The sequence below is a fragment of the Gekko japonicus genome, unplaced genomic scaffold, assembly GCF_001447785.1.
Source record: "Gekko japonicus isolate JY-2015 unplaced genomic scaffold, Gekko_japonicus_V1.1 scaffold5271, whole genome shotgun sequence".
Taxonomy (NCBI): domain Eukaryota; kingdom Metazoa; phylum Chordata; class Lepidosauria; order Squamata; family Gekkonidae; genus Gekko; species Gekko japonicus.
In genome coordinates, this window is record NW_015172173.1 from 1 (window position 1) to 15,214 (window position 15,214).

General features: G+C 46.0%; 1 pseudogene; it reads right to left on the reverse strand.

Annotated features, from left to right (window-relative positions):
* Positions 1-1,288: 1,288 nt before the first annotated feature.
* LOC107118686 overlaps positions 1,289-15,214 on the reverse strand; it is a 43,244-nt pseudogene continuing 29,318 nt past the window's right edge.

Genomic DNA, 15,214 nt, shown 5'->3' on the forward strand with positions numbered 1-15,214 from the left:
GGTATGGCCCCTTGCTATCTTTTGAAGCGGCCCATTAACTAAGTGCCGGTAGCAGTCCTATGGTCCGCAGCAGGGGTCATTTCGTAGAAAAAGAGGTGCAGGAGCTCATTAGCATAACTCATTAGCATAACTTATTTGCATATGCCACACCCCCTGCCCTGTTTTGTTTGTCTAAAGGTGAGGTGATGGCCCAGGGCTTTCTGCCACTGGGTGAAACAGCTCAAACAGAGCGTGCACTTCAGGCAGGCAAAACGGTAAATGCTGCATTCCCTCTTTTTTTCTCCATCTCTCTAGAATATCAGACCGGGGGGCCGGGAGGAGCTCTGCAACTTACCTGGCTGCTTTTTGCTCTGACTGAGGGCTGCTGGGAGCAGGGGGTGGGGCTTGTTGCATGTGCCCACCACCTAGGCTCTTTACTGCCAGAGCTCCGCTCCTGTGCGCACCTGCAGGAAATGACCCCTGCTGACTACCATCTGGAGGTTGGCAACTCTACTGTGGGCTCAGAACTCACACCAAAAGGTACTTCTACACATGATGAAGGACTTAACTTCTGGAACTGACTCAGCTGGCTTGAAAAGGAGACTGGACAAATTCATGGGGAACAGGTCTTTCTGTGGTTACTGGGCATAATTTCCAAGTGGAACCTTCATGTGTAGAGGCAGAAAGACGATGAAACCTGAAAGGCCAATTGAAGAACAGCTGGCGCCACCTGCTGGTTCCTCCAGTCCTCCAAGAACAAGCAGAACACCTGCAAAATTGAACTACACCATCCTGAGATGGCTACACAGTAGAAGAGGGATACCGGGGCCAATGACATCGGGGGTCACTAAGATGTCCAAGGCAAACAATTCTTGTGCTGATCACCACTTCTCATTATACTTAGGCAACCAGGAGAGTGTCCATAACCATAACCAGAAAGCTCTAAATAGTCTGTAATTCAAAGGCAGTCACACCTTCCGAAGTACAGAAATGCATAAATTAGTCTAAAAACAGACTTGGAAGCTAATGGATGGTCAATGGAAATGGACCCTCTGTGCCCTTACTATGGCTAATTTTTTTCTATTAATGCATTGGAAACATAACAGTCCACCTCCGATCATCAATGGATTGAGGACCTTAGAACTCTATCAATATTTGAACACATGGCATACAGACAGCAACTGTGTATACACTAAATTTTAGATATTTGGAAATCATTTATAGATTCGTTGAGGGACAAAAGTAGAGGCAACACAGCTTCTGTAAATGTTGCAGGGACAGTCCCATCCTTCAAGGAAGTAGTTACATCTCATATATCTATTTGGCTAGTTCCCTTGCTAGGACATATTCTGCTGTTTCTTCTTTGATGGTAAGAGAAGTGCTCCATCACACTGAATCTCCTCCTCTCTGAGCATTGATATGGTTTCTCCCTATGCAGATTCTTCCATGTGAAACAGCTTGAAAGATGACTGAAGCACTTTCAACACTCTGAGCATTGATAAGGTTTTGCCCTCATGTGGATTCTTTGATGTGAAGTAAGGAGTGAATTCTTATTGAACCTTTTCCCACATTCTGAGCATTGATATGGTTTCTCCCCAGTGTGGATTCTTTGATGAGAAGCAAGGTTTGTCCTCCAACTGAAGCTCTTACCACACTCTGAGCACTGAGATGGTTTTTCCCCAGTGTGGATTCTTTGATGAAGAGAAAGCTTTGAGCTTTCATTAAAACGCTTTCCACACTCTGAGCATTTATATGGCTTTTCCCCAGTGTGGATTCTTTGATGTGAAGTAAGGCTTGAACTGACATTGAAGCTCTTTCCACACTCTGAGCATTTGTATGGTTTCTCCCCAGTATGGATTCTGTTATGGCGAACAAACTTTGAGCTGTCACTGAAGCTCTTTCCACACTCTGAGCATTGATGTGATTTCTCACCAGTGTGAATTCTTTGATGGGAATAACGTCTTGAATGGCAGTGGAAGCTCTTTCCACACTCTGAGCATTGATATGGTTTCTCCCCAGTGTGGATTCTTTGATGATCAGTGAGGCTCTGTTTTTTATTGAAGCTCTTCTTGCACTCTAAGCATTGATATGGTTTGTCCCCCGTGTGGATTCTTTGATGTTGAGTGAGGCTCTCCTTCTGATTGAAGCTCTTACCACACTCTAAGCATTCATATGGTTTCTCCCCAGTGTGGATTCTTTGATGGCAAACAAGGTGCCCCTTCTGACTGAAGCTCTTTTCACACTCTGAGCACTGATATGGTTTCTCCCCATTATGGACCCTTTGATGAGAAGCAAGACTTGAGCTCAAACGAAAGTTCTTCCTGCACTCTAAGCACTGATATGGTTTCTCCCCAGTGTGGATTCTTTGATGGGAAGCAAGATTTGTGCTCTGACTAAAGCTCTTTCCACACTCTGAGCATGGATATGGTTTCTCCCCAGTGTGGATTCTTTGATGGGCAGCAAGGCCTGAGCTCTGGCTGAAGCTCTTTCCACACTTTAAACATTGATATGGTTTCTCCCCAGTGTGAATTCTTTGATGGGTAGCAAGGCTTGAGTACTGGCTAAAGCTCTTTCCACACTTTGAGCACTGATACGGTTTCTCCCCAGTGTGGATTCTTTGATGAGCAGCAAGGCTTGACGTCTGAGTGAAACACTTTCCACAGACTGAACACTGATACGGTTTCTCCCGAGTGTGGATTCTTTGATGGGAAGCAAGGTTTGAGTTATCACTAAAGCTCTTTCCACATTCTGAGCATTTGTGTCGCTTACACAGTGTGTTCAAAAAAAAGCTGTCACTCGGGCTCCAGTTCTCCCCACACATTGACAATTTCAGCAGTTTCTCTTCCTTTTTTATTCTTCGATGGGCACCAGTGCTTGGTATACCAACTGAGATTTTTTCATATACAGGGAATTCATTCCCTTTGTTTCTCATGTGACTTTCTTTTTGATTTGGAATTCCATAAATATGGGAATCTTCAGAAGGAACAGATTTCTTTCTCCCTTGTAGCCTGGTTTCAGTTTTCCCTCTGTAGTGTTTTCTCCTTCTCTTGCTCTCCTTCCCTGTTGGAATAAAGAAAAAGGAACAAATGAGGGAGAAATTCAGCTTTCCATTAGTGACTGAACTGATTTTTGACTTAACAGTCTCAGAACCGAAACCCTACATGATACTGTTTATCAGAAAGAACCTATGTCAATAAGGCCAGATTCCATGGTTACTTTTTCCTTATACTAAGAGACTCATTGTGGGAGAAAAATTGCCTTAGCTTGATTTCAGGCATTTTAAATCTGCATGCAAGTCTCCATTAGGGCTGGATGAAGAGGTCACATAGGTGAAAAAGGAATGTGCTGTGTTGAAGAGATAACACAGTGGTGAGTATACTAGAAACGACTGGTTTGAAGCAGCCTTAAGCCAGCTACTGAGAAAGTGAGCAGAAAGTCTGTCAGGAACAAAAAAAATTACTTTTACTGTTGAGTTGCTCGTGCCCATCTACAAAAACTATAAAATGGGCTTAGAGGCTGTAACTTTTTTGCAATTCTGCTTTTGCTGTTTCCTATGAAATTAAAAGACGCCTGCTCCTTGGGAGGAAAGCGATGGCGAACCTAAACAGCATGATAAAAAATAGAGACATCACCCTACCAACAAAAGTCCGCATGGTCAAAGCAATGGTATTCCCAGTAGTCATGTATGGCTGTGAGAGTTGGACTATAAGGCAGTCTCAGAACCGAAACCCTACATGATACTGTTTATCAGAAAGAACCTATGTCAATAAGGCCAGATTCCATGGTTACTTTTTCCTTATACTAAGAGACTCATTGTGGGAGAAAAATTGCCTTAGCTTGATTTCAGGCATTTTAAATCTGCATGCAAGTCTCCATTAGGGCTGGATGAAGAGGTCACATAGGTGAAAAAGGAATGTGCTGTGTTGAAGAGATAACACAGTGGTGAGTATACTAGAAACGACTAGTTTGAAGCAGCCTTAAGCCAGCTACTGAGAAAGTGAGCAGAAAGACTGTCAGGAACAAAAATTTTTACTTTTACTGTTGAGTTGCTCATGCCCATCTACAAAAAGTATAAAATGAACTTAGAGGCTGTAACTTTTTTGCAATTCTGCTTTTGCTGGATCCTACAATAAAAAATTAACTAGCTTATCCTAAAATGTATATCCTTTATAAAGCCAACCTTGAGGCTTTGAGGACTGGATTAACACTCATGTCATGTTCAGGGATTTCAAGTTGTGGAGGGGAAAAGACCCTTTTCTGTTTGAGAAGGTCAATGTAGGCGATGTGGAGTTAGGGGCTTCACTGCAGCTTTACACATTGGTGTGATTTTTCACAAACACGCTTCTCTCCCATGGGACCTCAGTCACCTCCACTCTGCCCACCCTATCTTGGGTCTCAGTACTGCACCCCGAGTTGGACAAGAACCAATGGGTCTGGTGTTTTTCAAAAAGTTTTTTTTTTCCTGATCTCCCCAGGTAAGGAGAACTCCACACTGAGCATTTCTAGAACTTCTTACTCAAGGATCTGAAACCAGCCAGTCAGTCCAAGGTCACACCTGCCCCATGTGGAAAGGAATGCAAGCAAATGTATTCTTCAACAATGAAACCACTCCAGCAGCAATCTAGGAAGCAGCATCCAACATCCACTGCTGAAGGCACCCAATGCAGCTTCAGTCAAGGGTCGCTACATAAAGGTGCTTTGCCCCATGAAGACACCCCAGAAGCTTCCTTGCCCTGGAGACAGGCCGGGATTTCAGGGCGGAAAGCAGCGGAAGAGACAGGAAGCATTAAAATTATACTTTAGCATTTGCAGAAAGTGAAGAGGACCTAAAGAGCCTCTTGCTCAGAATGAAAGAGGAGAGCGCAAAAGTGGGCTTGAAGCTCAACATCAAAAAAACTAAGATCATGGCATCCGGCCCCATCACCCCTTGGCAAATAGAAGGGGAAGTCGAGGAAGTAGTGACAGACTTCACGTTCCTGGGATCCCAGATCACCGCAGACTGTGACAGCAGCCATGAAATTAAAAGACGGCTGCTCATTCCCAACAATAGCAGCAAGAGGCATTTGTGGCTGTTGAGCAAGGGATCAATTTGACCTAGTCCCTATTCGAATAAAGCATGAGACTGGATTGGCTGGATCTTGCTAACTAGCCAATAGGGGTGGTGCAGAGAAGAGAGGCTATTTAAGCACGCCTCACGCTTGTGCTGCAGCCTTTTGGAGCTTGCTACAGACCTGGCCACCCTCCCCAGTCACTAATTGGGTCCAAGCAGGAATTTTGGGGGGTTCTTCTCTGATTGGCATTGTGGAAGGTCCTTTGCGATGTTCAGGCGTGGTGGAATTATATAAGCTTTTAGTTCGGCCTGGGCATTGTTTAGGCCATAATTAGTCTGGCAGGGATAAGGCAGGATGCTCACTATCGGGCGTGATGGAGGGCATGTCCTGATCAGACTATCACTGTCTTTACGGAGGGACGGAGCTTGGGAAGGAATGCCTTTGGTGTTGAGCAGCACCTTTCCAAGCCTGGAAGTGGTTTTACAGCACTGGAGTTGGGCACCTCTCTGCAAATTCTGTGCAGGCAAGAATAATAAACAAGGCCAGCAGTAGTCACTGGCCAAGTCTGGGGCCAGGTTCGATTTGCCAGAACAAAAGGTAGCTATGGATAGGCTGCCCAGCACAGCCTCCCCTCAATGAACAAGTGCGGGGGGGAGGCAACAGTGGGAGGGCTTCTAGTGTCCCGGCCTCACTGCTGGACCTCCTGATGGCACCTGGTACTTTTGGCCACTGTGTGACACAGAGTGCTGGACTGGAAGGGCCACTGGCCTGATCCAACATTGGCTTCTCTTATGTTCTTATGTAACTACGAGCATCATTAATGGATGATGTAGATCAGGTAATTTTATTTTTTCCCTTTAATAATCTTTTATTTATATAACATAACAACAATTTACAGTAGCACATACTATTAGGAAACCACAACAATAACAACATAATTAAAAACACAAAAAAACACTAGAGCAATAAAACCAAACACCTATTCAAAATATAGCTATAAACTTCAAATTATCAGGAAGTGCCTTTTAAAGCTTACTGTGTCTTTCCATATATGCAAGAAAAGGGAACCACCGTTCCAAACAACCTGAATGAAAGTCTGGATTCTCCGCCAAGGAAATAACATCTGATATTTTGTCCATGACCAGGTATTCCCATAATTGAACCACATATTCGATGAGGGTTGTATACTACTTTTCCATTGCCTAGTCACTAAAGTCTTGGCTGCCACCAACATACAAGAAATGAGTTCTTTCCTGACAGCAGGAACCTCTATCCCCTCCCATAAATTAAGCAAGACAAGTTCTGGAATTATAGGGACACTGTGCCCAGTAACATCACATATCAGTTTAAGAAGAGTGGTCCAATATTGCACCATAACAGGGCACGTCCACCAGCAATGAATGTAAGAGCCAGGCTGCCCACATTCCCTCCTACAACTGGGGCTATATGAGGGTAAAATGTGGTGTAAATGTACAGGGGTCAAATGCCATCTATGAACAATGTTTTGGAATTGGATTCTTATACTGATAGCCCTAAAATTCAGCTAATTTTAATAAACTGGTTAAAGCCACACTATGGTCTCGTGTCTTTACTTGGGGTACTGGGGCAATGTCAGCTTTCAGCACCATTACAGAAGAAAGCAAGGAGAGAGCCATACCCAGAGACGCCAGGTTCCTGCAATTCTCCTCCATGACTTCCCTGTGCAGAGTCTTTTGGCCCAGGTCCAGCAAAGCCCACTCCTCCTCTGAGAACCACACAGCCACGTCCTCAAAGGTCACCAGACCCTGGAGAAAGAAGAAAATGGTATCTCCACACAGACAGAGAATGCAAGTCTAATTAGAAAGGGAAGAGAAGGTGGTTAAGCAATCCCCTGCTGAAGATCCAAAGCTTCTTCAGGGGTGTTCACGGCCAGTTTGGTGTAGTGGTTAAGTGCGTGGACTCTAATCTGGGAGAACTGGGTTTGATTCCCCACTCCTCCACTTGCACCTGCTGATGTGACCTTGGGTCAGTCACAAGCTCTGGCACAGCTGTCCTTGAAAAAGAGCAGTTTGTGAGAGTTCTCTCAGCCCCACCCACCTCACAGGGGAGGGGAAGGGAAAGGAGTTTGTAAGCCGCTCTGAGACACCTTTGGGAGTGAAGGGCGGGGTATAAATCCAATCTCTTCTTCTTCTTCTTCCTGGGGAAAAGGTTGGACAGAAGCAAAGGGGGACGATTCCTTCAGCTGCAGGGAGTTGTACAGGAGACAGGAGCACATGGGGTATTCTAATAACTTCTCCCTTAAAAAATCCCTTTCCTACCTCATCTGGATCCACCAATGATGCTTTCACTTCACCACAAAGAGGGGGAGGCCCAGAACAACCAGGCAGTGTCTTTCCACTACCTGTGAAGGAAAGAAGAGAGTTTGGAAGATATTTATGCTGCTTCTAAGTGCCTAGCTAAATTCCAGAGACTTGTTTCTCGCCTTTCAGGGAGCCCCTCTGAGTTTCTCTAGCTCATACTTCTGCATTCGTTAAGGTTATACTGCTTCCCTCCCTCTCTCTAATAAAACATTTCTGTAACTGATTTATTCTGAATGTATTGACTCTTAGAATCATAGAATCATAGAATCTTAGAGTTGGAAGGGACCTTGCAGATCATCTAGTCCAACCCCCTGCACTCTGCAGGAGCATAGCTGAAAGATAGCCCTACATACCTACAACATACCCGAAAGATGGTCATCCAGCCTCCACTTGAAAACGTCCAGCGAAGGAGCATCCACCACCTCCCCCCGAGGCAGACTGTTCCACTGCTCAACCACTCTTACAGTTAGGAAGTTTCTCCTGATATTTAGCCGGTAACGACTCCCTTGTAATTTCCACCCATTAGATCTAGTCTTGCAATCTAGTCTTGCAATTAGATCTGCTCCATCTTCTACATGACAGCCCTTCAAATACTTGAAGACTGCAATCATGTCCCTTCTAAGCCTTCTCTTTCCCAGGCTAAACATACTCAACTCTTTCAGCCTTTCCTCATAAGACTTGGATTCCAACCCTCTCACCATCCTGGTTGCCCTCTTCTGGACACGCTCGAGCTTGTCAACATCCTTCCTAAAATGTGGTGCCCAAAACTGGACTCCAGGTGAGGCCTGACCATAGCAGAATAGAGCAGAACTACCACCTCCCGTGATCTGGACACAATGCTTATGTTAATGCATCCTAAGATTGCATTAGCTTTCTTCACAGCCACATCGCACTGCAGGCTCATGTTTAGCTTGTGATCAACCAGAACACCTCGATCCCTTTCACATGTGCTGCTGTCAAGCCAAGTCCCTCCCATTCTATATCTGTGCCTTTGATTTTTTGTACCTAAGTGTAGGACTTTACACTTATCTCTACTGAAATTCATTTTATTTGTCTCAGTCTTATTTATTTGTCTTATCCTTGCTGTCTTTAAGATCTGCTTCTCTGAATATTTCAACTTACTCATTTCTTGATGGCCTTTCTAGCATCAGTTCCAAAGACATAAAAATGGCTAAAACCAGGAAAACAGTGATGCTAAATCAACAGTAGCTGACTGTTGAGGATCACAAACATGAGGCATAAAAACTGCCAGAACAGAAACTACCACCTTTCCTAATAGATCATCAGGACCTCATTTGACTTGCAAAACAGAAGGTGTTTCATACACACTCAGAGCTACAAGGGAGAAACTTATCTGAAGCTCCACCACCTGGAGCCACCACCTGAAAAGCCCTGCTCCCTGTGGAAAACTACCCAAGGCCAGCAAGGTCTAGCATTTGGAGCCAACCTTTACTGGCGTACCATAATTCTGAGGAGAGAATCACAGCGGGCTGATAAGCAAAGAGATTCTCCATGACGTGAAGTCTAAAATAAGACAAAGTAATTTTTTTCCTCTCCTGCACAAAAGACTCCTATAATCCATGCCCCATTTGCTCTGTTGTGACTTCTGTGCTGCAGCACTGTTTCCAGGAGCACCCACTTAGAAGTTGTCCACTCTGCTTCCCTGTTGCATCACTAACAGTATGATGAAATATTGGTATAATCTACTAGCTCTCAGCTTTCATTGTTTTAAAAATTAAAGTTTCCAGGCCTTTTCTTTACTGAGTTATAAGGGGAAATGTTGCACTTGCACCTCTCTCACTGTAACCCTGCAACAACTGCTCTCCATCTTGGATTTCCCCTGAGAAGCGCCTGGAAGCGATGAATACGAGAAAATGCTGCAGTAATAACGCTTATCGGAGTGGGTCATAGGGGCCATGTTACTCCAGTCTTTTTTTTAAATCTACATTGGCTTCCAATTTGCTTCTGGAGACAATTAAAAGGTGCTGGTATTTAAAGCCCTACATAGCTTAAGAAGAGCATACCTTAAGAACCTTAAGAACCACCATTTCCCATATAAATCTACCAGACCAATAGGGCCATGCTTTGGGAATGCCCCTCATCTCAGGCTAAACAGATGGCAACCGAGAAAGTTAAACAAAACTGTGGAATTCCACCACCCCCCCAGGAAATTTGTCTGTCCACCTCTATGGTCATCATCCGCCACTGGGTGAATACTTTTTTGTTTTGTCCCATAATCTTTTCAGGGCCCTAATTAGGTGACAAGGAGGGATGGAAATGGTTGCAAAAGATCATTATAGAAGAAGAAGAAGAAAAGAAGAAGAAGAAGAGATTGGATTTATACCCCTCCCTTCACTTGGAGTCTCAGAGCGGCTTACAAACTCCTTTCCCTTCCCCTCCCCACAACAGACACCCTGTGAGGTGGGTGGGGCTGAGAGAGCTCTGACACAAACTGCTCTTTTCCAAGGACAGCTGTGCCAGAGCTTGTGACTGACCCAAGGTCACATCAGCAGGTGCAAGTGGAGGAGTGGGGAATCAAACCCGGTTCTCCCAGATTAGAGTCCGCACACTTAACCACTACACCAAACTGGCTCTCTTATATTGTTGTTACACTACACTCTGCTGTCAGTTACTGATTTTATTAACTTCCTTCTTGCGGGGGGGGGGGAGAGTGAGGGGAAAACCACTCCATTATCACTGCCTCACAAACAGTAACGACAACTACAAGGAACACTGTTCTCATGTGGAAACAGCATCGGCTTACTTCAGAGGAGACCAAACGGAAACCTGACCCCTTAGTCCTTACCCAGTGGGGTGGCACCTCCGTCACAGTCCAGTGGGATCACCCCAAAGAATGACCCCCTCCTGGGTTCTGGTGATGCCTCTTCTGCCTCAGGGAAACCAGCAACCCATCCTGACGGTCCCTGAAACAGCAGAGAAGGAGCAGGGAGAGAGACAGGGGAAAGGAGAGCATGGCTCTATGTGGGGGAGCTGTCAGAAGAGGATATTCCTTGAACGATTTCCAAAGAAATTTGGGTACTTGAAAGGGGGATTTTTAGGAGAGCTACTCTGAAGGTTCCCAGACAAAACACACACTCACCTGCCCTTCCTGCTTCTTGGCCTCCGCCTGGCTCAGGAGGAACCCTTCTGCCAGGGCCACCGCTTGGGAAGTGGTCTCTGGCTTGCATTCCCTCACCCAGCTCTCCATCTCCAGGGGCAGGACGCTCAGGAACTGCTCCAGGATGACAAGGTCCAGCATCTCCTGCTTGCTATGCCTCTCCGGCTTCAGCCACCGACGGCAAAGCTCGTGGAGTTCGCTGCAAACCTTTCGGGGGCCCTCGGCCTCTGCGTAGTGAAAGTGCCTGAAGCGCCGGCACTCTGGACCTGAGCTGGTGGCGTCCTCACTTGGGATCTCCCAGAATGCCTCACTCTTCACAGCCCGGAGGCTAGGAGGCCCGTCTGCTGATTCAGGGACAGACAATTCCTGCTCTTCCATCTTAGGAAGTCAGCTTCCAACCAGGGCAATGTCTCTCCTGGCTCTGCCGCAGGTTCTTCTGTCAAGGCCACGACTGGCCAACTGGCTACGGCTGCTCCGTCCTGCTAAGATAACAACAAGGTCTTCTGTGAGCAAACTCTGATCACAACTCCTCCATCAGTTTGTCAAGCCCCCTTTTAAAGCATCTAAGCCACTGTCCCGCACCCCATTCCCAAACAATGAATCCCACAAATATAGTGGGGGGGGGTTGTCTCTTTTTCTCATATGTCCTTCATCTACGCATATCAACTGCAACACATGATGGACTTCTGGTATTATGGAGTGGAGAGGGTTTTGCTCCCTAGTGCCTCCATGTGTACTTGTATACACTGTCTCTATCGAGTTCTCCATCAGCGGCATCCTAAACCACAGATCGCCATATTTCTCCTAGGGAAGATGCCGCAATCACTCGATCCTTTGGGGCAGGACCAGGCAGGGCCATTTGGTTCAGGCCTCACATTCCCGGGGGAGCTCAGATTTACACTTTTGACGTTAAATCACATGTTAAATTGTTGGAGTTTCAAGTAGCTTACACTTCAGTCATTACAGAGTTAAGTGTTGTTTGTTAGGAAACAGGATGTTACGTTACATAATGTATTCTACGCGGCCGGAAAAGTTTGTGGGAGTTGCTTACCCTAATGAAATGACCTGTAACCTTTGTATTGGTCAACTAACAACTTGTTTGTGGAAATGCTTTGATCTAGCATTCATGTATTCACAAGGTTTATGGCTCTTTGTGTGAAGCAGACAGGAAGCTCCCCTCTAGAAATCGACACTGTTAGAAAAGATGTAGCTCTTAGAATGTAGTACTGAAAGTAACTGCAAGTATGTAACTCTTTGTTTTATTTCTTTTATCCAAAGTACCTTACCCATGCTTTATTTTGCTTTATAGTAAAGATAATTTTCTTTAACTAATGTGGCTCTTGTGTTTGCAAAACGACCATCGATCCTGAATCACAGAATCCCAACATAAATAAAAATGGGAACATTTAAAATATAAGACTACTAATTTTGATTCATTTTTGCACTTCTCCATTTTTTAATTTACTGGGGGTGGGGGCTCGAAAATGGAAGTGGCCTGGGCCTCTCTTGACCTCTGTGAGGGCCTGCTTTGGGGTGCTCTTTTCAACACCTTTTCCGGCTCTACTGTGATGTCCTTTCTGAGTCAGACCCACAAGAAGCATCCAGCATATACAAAATGCTGCTGCCTTAAATGGTTGTAAGGGAAATATGATGCTAGAAGATTAATTTTTCCTCACAATCTCTAGAAAAGGAGTTTTTCACCACTGCTCGGCACCATTTCTGTTGAATTAGCCACCTAACATCAAGATCCCTTTCTTGGTCAGTCACCACCCCCTCAGGCGCCATCAGTTTATATCAGTGAGCAGTCTGGACTACTGCAATGTCCTCTGTGCGGAGATGCCTTTGAATGTAATTTGGAAACTTCAGTGAGTCCAAACTTAATCACACTGAATCCCACTTCAGTGAGTCCAAATTTAATCCCTATTAGATTACGGTTTCTGAGTCCACTTCTAAATGCTTCAGAGTCCCAATTTTGTCTAGAACCATGATACTGAAATGACTGCCTGTTGCCATAGGAACCTGCCTGCCCAGTTGAGACAATCCTTGTAAGTGCTGCCCAATTTGGCCCCACTTTCAAAGTAAGAGGCAGGGGCTTCTCTGCTGTGGCATCGCAGCTCCAGAAATCCCTTCACGCATGTATTCCTCTGGTGCTCAGCCTGCCCTTCTGCAAACTATGCAAAATTGATGAATTCAAGGGGGCTTTTCTGTGCAGGTAATAAGGCTGCAAAGTATACTGACATTGGGACGTGGTCTTTTCTGCTGCATATAGTACACTGTAAACAGGATCCTATATGTAACTTCTGTGCCACTTAATGTGTTATATTAACACTTATGCTGTGTTTCTGTTCTTTTGGGTAGTTTCCAGTCTTCTAATATCCTGAAGCATTAGTTATTGACTATCCAAATGTGTTGATTGTACTGACTCACTATGCACAATCCACCTTGAGTCCATGTGATAAAGGCAGACTATAAATAATATAAATAAAATTTAAAAATTACAGTTTTGACACTAGGTCAAAATAGTCCTCCTCACCCAGGTTGATGATTGATGTGCATTACGAGCTGTCCATCATTTACCATTTTACCATCTTTTATTACAATGCTGGAAAATCTGTTCTTGTGGGGGAGGGGTTCCCCATAAGTTTCTAATGGTTTCCACAGAAATTGTACTATTGGCCATTCGTAACCCGGTTTGAAAACTCATAGTTGGAAGCAGAGGACAGAAATGTTTACAGGGACTCAAAGCAAAATTGCGGTTTTGTTTTTTTAACTTTACATGTAGAAGAAGAAGAGAAGAGATTGGATTTACACCCCGCCCTTCACTACCCAAAGGAGTCTCAGAGCAGCTTACAAACTCCTTTCCCTTCCCCTCCCCACAACAGACACCCTGTGAGGTAGGTGGGGCTGAGAGAGCTCTTGACCCAAACTGCTCTTTTTCAAGGACAGCTCTTATCAGAACTACGGCTTGCCCCAGGTCATCCAGCCAGGTGCAAGCGGAGGAGTGGGGAATCAAACCCAGTTCTCCCAGGTTAGAGTCTGCGCACTTAACCACTACACCAAACTGGCTCTCGATCAGTTTATACCAGTGAGCAGTCTGGACTACTGCAATGTCCTCTGTGCGGAGAGGTGCTGATGGACTCAAATTTAACTGTACATACATCAGAGTTTACATTGCAGTCTTCACGAAATACATTTTTCAGTCCAACCGCTGAGGCCTCCTGATCGCTAGATGGACTGATCTTCCCCTTCCATATGCCCTCACCCTGGCTGATTCTGCACCCTTCTATTTCCTCACAGTTTTTCCACGGCCACGTCAGGAGGTTAATCTTCCTCTATACTGCATGCTGCTTTCACTTTCTTTGTTCATTGGGTTTTATGGTACCTTCTGCATAGATTTACAGCTGCTCAGGAGTGACTTCGCAGTCAGAACGGTGTTGCCCCAGGGTATCTGAATGTGGTTGTGGGCAGCACCTTTCCCCTCCCCTGCTTCAGATTTGAAGGGAACAATAAGCAGACGACACAGCTTCCCTGATCTCTGTCAGTTCCCCACCCCTATTTCCCCCTCTGTATTTTATCACCTTGCCATGAAATACTTGGCTCAGGTGCTGAGGCAAGGACTGACACAGGCAAATCTGCATACCAGATTGACTGAAAACAGACATTCCAAGGCAAAGGGGAGTGGATGCCAGATGCAGAATGGACATCTCTCTTTCTCTCTGTTGTTTCTTCACAGACAGTACTATCAGCTGAAGCTCCCCTCCCCCTTTTATCTTTACAAAAACAAAACCAGTCCCGTGCCTCATAGGAACTTGTTAAGTTGCTACAGAGAGGACTGGCCAAACTTGAGAACCTTGACAGCCTGAGCAGCTTCATGATGCTACCTGGAGGGGGGCAGTCCCCTCTCCGGGAAACCCCAGAGGCCTTGATGGGGGGGGGCGGGGGCTTGAACCCTGCCACCAGGAACAGAACCACATCCAGTGTTCCCTCCAAGCTGAGTTAGTGTGAGCTAGCTCACAGTTTTTTAGCCTCCGGCTCACACATTTTTATCTCAGCTCAGAAAGGAGGGCTCCAGAACAAACTGATTTATGCAGTAGCGAAATCACTCACTCACAACTTTAATGCCAGTAGCTCACAAAGTTGAATTTTTGCTCACAAAACCCCACAGCTTAGAGGGAACAGTGATCCACATCCCCCCATCTTTGCCAGAGCCCCAGCTGCCACTTGGCCTCCTAGGGTTGACAGGTCCTCTCTGGCCGCTGGCGGGGTGAGGGAGGAGGTAGGGTTGTCAGATCCAGGTTGGGAAACTCCTGGAGATTTGGGGGTGGAGCCTGGAGAGGACAGGGACCTCAGTGGGGTACAACGCCGGCTCAAAAGCGTCCACACACACACCCGTCCACGCTTTCTCAGCCTCACCCGTCCATACACCTCCTGCCTCCCCCAAATGCCCCACCGAGCGACACCACCCCGAGCGACACCTCTCGCTTCCTCTTCCCCAGCATCAGCTGCCTTTGGCCTCCATTCCCCTTCCTCGTTTTCCTGCAGCGCCCCCCGGGGGGACGACTCCCCTTCGCCCACCCACTTGCATAAAACTCACCAGATCTGCCCGCGAAGCAGCAGGAGCAGGAATTGCTGCATTCCACAGAAGCCAAAGATCCCAGCCAGTTTTCCCATGCAGAGGGGAATAGAAGTGTGTGTGTGCGGGGGGGGGGGGGCGGGGAGGGGGGGGC